Raw genomic sequence first — 6,116 nt, 5'->3', positions numbered from 1 at the left:
TTTTCCCCCTGTGCAAGGCCCTCAGTCAAGATGTTTATTTCCACTTTTTGATATTTCAGGGACACAGAAGGTTTCTCAGGTTCATCGTGAACCGCATGCACTACCAATTCGCGGTTTTCCTGTTCGGCCTTTCGGCAACCCCATGAGTGTTTACAAAGTGCATGGTGGCAAGGGGTTCAGGTTTACTCTTACCTCGATGACTGGCTGGTCAAAGGCCGGAGCAGGGCCGAGGTGATGTCCAGCATATTTTTAATTCAGTTGACTTTCCGGGAACTAGGCCTAAAAATAAACGTGCAGAAATCTGCTCTCTCCCCAATACAGAAGATAGAGTTCATTGGAGTGGTGCTCAACTCTGTCCAAGTCAGAGCCTTCCTCCCAGAAGGATGGTTCCAGGCAATCGTGATGATTATAGAGCACCTCAGAGATAATTGATTATGACAGTGTGGAGCTTCATCCAAACCTCATGTCCCTCTGCCTGACAGCCTGGAAGCTCCATGGCTAAACCCCACAGAACTAGCCCACTCGGAGCAGGTCCGCAAAGTTCTACTAGGACACAGGAAGCCACCCACCAGGGCTACTTATCTGGCAAAGTGGAAATGATTGTCTATATGGTCTTCCCAGAAGGGTGTCATCACTGTTATTCATTCTGGAATACTTACTGCACTTAAAACAGAAAGGTCTAACCCTGGCATCTATTAGAGTCCACTTGGCAGCGATCTCAGCCTTTCACCCTTGGGTGAATGGCCAATCTGTTTTTCTGAATGACATCTCTAATCGTTTCCTTAAGGGCCATGAGAGGTTGTACCCCCATGTGATGCACCCAGTTCCCTCCCCCCCCCACTCCAGGACCCAACCTGGTTTTATCAAAGTTGACAGCCCTCCCACCCCCACCCCATCAAACCCATTGGCAACTTGTTCCCTGCTCTACCTATCATGGAAGATAGTGGCCATCACTTTGGCCTGAAGGGTTTCAGAGATCTGTGCCCTCACATGAGAGCTGCCTTACATGGTGTTCAAGGACAAAGTTCAGTTGCATCCTCACCTGGCTTTTCTTCCAAAGGTTGTTTCCCAGGTCCATAGCAATCAAGCTATCTTCCTACCAGACTTCTGTCCAAAGCTACATGTGAACAGGGAAGAACTGAGGCTCCACTTGCTAGATGTTAGGCATGGTCTGGCTTTTTACATAGAAAGGACAAAACCTTTTAAAAAATCTACCCAATTGTTTGTGGCCACTGCACACAGGATGAAAGATCTGCCCTCTCAGCCCAGAGAATTTCATCATGGAACACACCATGTATCTGTACATGTTATGACCTGGCAGGGGCTCCTACCCTGCATGTCCTATCGGTTCATTCCGCAAGAGCACAAGTATCTCAAGCACCGTTTCTAGCACAGGTACCTATCCAGGATTTTAGGAGAGCAGTAACCTGGTCATCAGTGCACACATTTGCTTCTCGTTACGCCATTACTCAGCAGGCTAGTGACAATGCTGAATTTGGCGAAACAGTTACAGTCAGCATGTCACTAAATTCTTGAATCCTCCACCTCTACCTGTACAACTGCTTCAGAGTCAATGGAGATGGAATGGAATAGACATGTGCAATCACCCAAAGAAGAAAAATAGTTACTAACCTTTCTGTAACAGTTGTTGTTCAAAATATTTTGTACATGTCCAAGACCTGCTCTCTTACCCCTCTTCAGAGTTGGCTGGAAAGAAGGAACTGAGGGGGCACAGGGTTGGCCAGGCCCTTTATACTGGTGCTATGAGCGTGCAGCACCAGAGGGAGCCAGAGCTGATCCAACAGGTACCACTGAGGGAAAAATTGCTGGTAGCTATGCTTGGGGCACGTACACACTTACATTGGCATGGACATGTGCAACACATCTTGAAAAACAACAGTTACAGAAAGGTTAGTAACAGTTTTTTATTAATTGATGGATTTGTGAATTGTTTAACAAAAATAATTAAGGAGCTGGTGGGATTGATTTGTGAGGAAAAAAGTAAAACTTAAATATATATTTAGCTTTACTAAATGATTATGGAACATGTGGTATAATCCACTAACAACTCGAGAGAGTAATTGTTTGGGTGGTCCAAGAAGATTATAGCAAGGAACAATGCGATGAAAGTAAGTAATGGAAAAAGCAGACTATTGGAATGCTCTTTAAAGGGAGGTGGTAGAAATCCCATTACTTGACCCATTTTAAAAATAGACTGGACAAAGCTTTTATGTATACTACAGAAAACAATTCTGCATTATGGCTGCTATAGATACAATAAATGGAGCTTTTCCTGTCATTCCTTAGCTTCTATTAAATGCCTTTTCCAATGACTGGAGTGATTTACATTGCAATTGAATACTTGACATTCTCCCATTTTCAAGGAGATTTGACCTTTGGCCATTATGTTTGGCAATACATTTAGTGACTATTAAGTGAAATACATGTTGTATGGTTGTGTATTATTCTGAACTGTGATGCTAAGGTTTTTGTATTATGTTTGTGTTATCATGAAATATGTGGTGACCACTTGTTCAAGAGAATAATCAGCATCAAATGTACATACTGAAAAATTTGAAAAAGTTATCGTTCTCTTAATAGTGTAAATATAATGTGATCAACTCCTTAATAATTCTTTATTTTAGTACTTATTATGAAGGTTGCCAGAGGTTTGGGAATATAAAAATAGGAGTTTGGAGTAGATCTGGTGGCATGGAGTTGTCATTTAGCCACATCAGCTCCAAGATCGCAGGAGTAAACCCAATTTCACAAAGTCCAACTTGATGGATAATCTGTTCATTTCTGTATTTTATGTTATACTTTTATACAGAAAATAACATGAATCAAATGTTTATCTTTTGAAAAATTGTGTATATATTTTCTTTGTTCGAAGTTACTTAAGATTTGATCTAATGTTAAGCAAAGTGAGGGTACGTCTACACTACGGGATTATTCCGATTTTACATAAACCGGTTTAGCAAAACAGATTGTATAAAATCGAGTGCGCGCAGCCACACTAAACACATTAAATCGGTGGTGTGCGTCCACAGTCCGAGGCTAGCGTCGACTTCTGGAGCGTTGCACTGTGGGTAGCTATTCCGTAGCTATCCCATAGTTCCCGCAGCCTCCCCCGCCCCTTGGAATTTCCGGGTTGAGATCCCAGTGCCTGATGGGGCAAAAATCATTGTCGCGGGTGGTTCTGGGTAAATGTCGTCAGTCACTCCTTCCTCTGGGAAAGCAACGGCAGACAAGCATTTCGCGCCTTTTTTCCCTGGATTACCCTGGCAGATGCCATAGCATGGCAATCATGGAGCCTGTTTTGCCTTTTGTGACTGTCACCGTATGTGTACTAGATGCCGCTGACAGAGGCAATTCAGCAGCGCTACACAGCAGAATGCTTTTGCTTTTGCATGACAGCAGAGATGGTTACCAGCCATACTGTACCATCTACCATACCATAAATTGGTAATAAGATGATCATGGTTACCAGTCCTTTTGCACTGCACCATTTGCTGCTGTCATAAGTGCCCCTGGCTGAGATCAGCCAGGGGCGCAAAAGCCAAACTTGGGAATGACTCCCTGAGTCAATCCCTCCTTTTTAGTATCTAAAAATAGAATCAGTCCTGCCTAGAATATGGGCAAGTGTACTAGAGAACCACTGTATCATAGAACCAGAGAGCACAGCTGCTCTGTGTCAGATCCAGCAGAAATTATGAGCTGTGTGCTATTCACAGGGAGTGCTCCTGCAACAACCCCACCTGTTGATTCCGTTCTTCCCCCAGCCTTCCTGGGCTACCGTAGCGGTGTCCCCCCACTTGTGTGATGAAGTAATAAAGAATGCAGGAATAAGACACAGTGACTTGTTAGTGAGAAATGAGTGGAAGGCAGCCTCCAGCTGCTATGATAGTCCAGACAGGACATTAAGCAGTGTGGAGGAGAGGAGCCCATCATCCAGCTGCTAGTCCAGGGACAATTGAATCTTTTCTTTACACATGAAGGGCGGGGGCTGATGGAGTTCAGCCCCCTGTTGCTATGATGAAGACGGTTACCAGCCATACTGCACCATCTACCAGGAAAAATCAGGAGCTTTTTACACAGGTGCCCATGATTTTGACCTCACTGAATGCTAGTCGGCATGGTTACCAGTCCTTTTGCACTGCCCCATGTGCCAATAGGCTGATGATGACGATGGATATCAGCCATATTGTACCATCAGCCACCCATGGCGGGGGGGGAGTGAGGATGTTGGTGTTGACTGCTGCAGCATCGCGTCTATCTGCAGCATTCAGTAAAGATAGGGTGACATGTAAAAGAGTCAAGAGAGGATTGTTTTCCCTTTCACTTCTGGGGGTGGGTGGGGGGTGTGCGTAAATTGTCGAGCTATGCCCTGAACCACCGCGGACACTGTGTTTGACCCTAGAAGCATTTGGAGCTCAGCCAAGAATGCAAGTGGTTTTCGGAGACTGCAGGCACTGTGGGATTGCTTGAGTCCTCCAGTCCCCGCTCCAGTCCCCCCTCCATGAGCGTCCATTTGATTCTTTGGCTTTCCGTTACGCTTGTCACGCAGCAGTGCGCTGAGTCCCTGCTATGGCGTCTGTGTGGAGATTTTTTAAAAATGATTTTGAATTTCGTCTTCTGTAACGGAGCGCTGATAGAATAGATTTGCCTGCCCTTACTGTGATCACATCCGTACGGTCCATGCTGGAGCTCTTTTTTTATTTTGATTTCGGACTGCATCGCCACCCGTGCTGATCGGAGCTCCACGCTGGGGAAACAGGAAATATTCAAAAGTTCGCGGGGCTTTTCCTGTCTACCTGGCCACTGCATCCAAGTTCAGATTGCTGTCCAGAGCGGTCAGTGGTGCACTGTGGGATACCAGCCGGAGGCCAATACCGTCGATCTGCGGCCACACTAACCCTAATCCGATATGGTAATTCCGATACCAGCGCTACTCCTCTCGTTAGGGAGGAGTACAGAAACCGGTTTAAAGAGCCCTTTATATCGATATAAAGGGCCTCTTAGTGTGGACGGGTGTGGCGTTAAATCGGTTTTACGCTCCTTAAACCGGTTTAAACGCATAGTGTAGACCAGGCCTGAGTGAAAAGACTCCTATAGATTTCAGTGAGCTTTGGATCAGGCCCTTACTCTTTAAGAATTTCTCTTTCCTGCAATGTTTTCATTCATGGCTTTGGTTCCACTTCAACTTACTTTTAGAGCAGCTCTGGCTTGTCTTAGGTCGTTGACAGCTGGTAAACACTTGATAAGAGCAGAATAAAAATGGACACAATGATTTTAATTGTATTTTAATAAAAATGCTTTTATTTTAATTGCAGCATAAGTACTTCTGTAATATTGTTTGTCAGCTGTCTACTTTCTGAACAAAAAGATTCTAATTTTTAAAAAATAAAAAAAGTCCTTGATATTTACCAGACTTGGTTCAGATTTTTCTCATTGTTTGCCATAAGTGTTTCTAATTATATTAAGTAGGTTAATAGAATCTCTTTCTGTTATGTAAGTATTGTTCCTTTTAAATTACCCTTTTATTTTTTTCTTGCAAGTGATCAGCTCTGTGGTAAAGACCTGCCTATTTTTACTGATCTGTGTTCTACTAAGGCCAACTCAACAGTAATGCAGCAGCAGTGAACAACTTGCTCTCAATTTGGGACAAAATCAGTATTTGGACCCAAACTCTTTTCTGTTGCCAAAATGACTTTGTTTTCCTCTGTTTTTTCAATTGCTTTTTTAATCATTATGAACTTGTTTTTGTCAGTGCATGGTTCTGTCTTTTAACATGGGAGGAAGAAGAATGGTCTTGGAGTTAAGAAACTGGACCAGGACTCATAACTGGGTTTACTTCCTGGTGCTGCCAAAGACTTCCTGTGTGACTTTGGACAAGTTGCTTAATGTCTGCATGCCTCACTGTAAAATGGTGACGATAGAATTGCACTGTCTGATGGGGTGTCATGAGAATAAATCAATAAATCAGCGATTGGTGTTCAGAGGCTATAGGAATGGGAGGTCAAAATGGTATCTACATACCATCAAAGCGTCTTGGTTCATTCCATCTATGTTTGGTCCTGAGCACAGGGAGGGCCTTGAGCAGAGGCCCCGCCTGG

Source organism: Mauremys reevesii, linkage group 1 (genome assembly GCF_016161935.1).
Source record: "Mauremys reevesii isolate NIE-2019 linkage group 1, ASM1616193v1, whole genome shotgun sequence".
Lineage (NCBI taxonomy): Eukaryota > Metazoa > Chordata > Testudines > Geoemydidae > Mauremys > Mauremys reevesii.
This window is presented reverse-complemented; position numbering follows the sequence as displayed.